Source organism: Aplysia californica, unplaced genomic scaffold (genome assembly GCF_000002075.1).
Source record: "Aplysia californica isolate F4 #8 unplaced genomic scaffold, AplCal3.0 scaffold00175, whole genome shotgun sequence".
Classification (NCBI taxonomy): domain Eukaryota; kingdom Metazoa; phylum Mollusca; class Gastropoda; order Aplysiida; family Aplysiidae; genus Aplysia; species Aplysia californica.
The window spans coordinates 767,862-768,880 of NW_004797445.1; the positions used below are offsets into that span (position 1 = coordinate 767,862).

Here is a 1,019-nt window from a genome sequence, read left to right on the forward strand (position 1 = left end):
CCCCCACACACACACATACACAGACGCGCGCGCACACATAATGCCTTTATTTAAGACCTCTTTTTTGTCGTCTGGTTTGTATTTACATTGTACATATTTCGTCTGATACGAAGGCATGACGCGGCAAACTTTGACGTCACGCGTCTCTCAAAAACGAATATTTTACTTACTATCCGTGTTGAAAAGAGGTTTTATTGTGTTTTTATTCATCTTTTTTTTAGAGCATCCGAGCAAAGGAATGAATGGGGAACCATGATCGCCGATGTCTATCGCAGATCTGGCGCTGGATGATGATGATGATGATTCCTCTTTTGTCAGTTTCTTTTCGTCTAGCTGCCGGTTAGTATTTCCGCACCTTCAGGATGTGTCAGTACTTTGAAATTGTCGTAGTAACCGAGAAAACGAGCGGGCCGGTTGACTTAAACGTGACCAAAAACAAAACAAAATAAAACAAAACAAAACGATAAAAACGATACAAAACAAAATCCAACCGACTTAGGCCTGACAATTCTACTCTTTGTCAAACTCACCAAAAGGTACCGTGTTTTTTTTGTTTTTTTGTGTGTGTTTTGTTTGGTTTGGGCGCATGCTTTGGGGATTTTCTCAAGTGGTTTGATCCTTCTACATCTTGATCTTGTGTCTTGTCATATTCTATTCAAGATGAAACAGCGCCCTTATCATGCTCACTTGTCGTGAACTGTACAGCACGGTTTGGCCCGGGACTGCGTGATGGCGACCTGGCTTTGGGTGAACCTGTTAAGTCGCTCAAACACCTATACAAAATAAAGGTTAAAATTGCGCACCTCGTCTTATATGGAGACTTTATCAACCTTTTTTAAGGGGAGTGTTTTAATGAAAATGCGGCGAAACGTCGTGCGTAGGTTTCCTGGTAGTTCCTTTTTACCTCTGTTCACCCCCTCCCCCCAAAAAAAAACCCCCTGCCCTCTCAGACTGCCTACTGGGTCAAATAGACACGGTAATGGCATTTACAGCTTTGCTGGGTTTTAAAATTGCCTTGC

The 1,019-nt window shown here is 42.4% G+C and overlaps 1 protein-coding gene across 3 annotated transcripts in view; it reads left to right on the forward strand.

Moving 5' to 3' along the window:
• Nucleotides 1-1,019, forward strand: part of LOC101847584 — a 39,048-nt gene that overhangs the window by 15,540 nt on the left and 22,489 nt on the right. The window contains exon 1 of one of the 3 annotated variants that reach the window (XM_005098225.3): nt 255-339. The exons of the other annotated variants lie outside the window; for them this stretch is intronic. The gene's annotated coding sequence lies outside the window, so the exon portion shown is untranslated. Of the gene's footprint in view, nt 1-254; nt 340-1,019 lie in introns of those variants that run through there. 3 annotated transcript variants of the gene reach the window in all.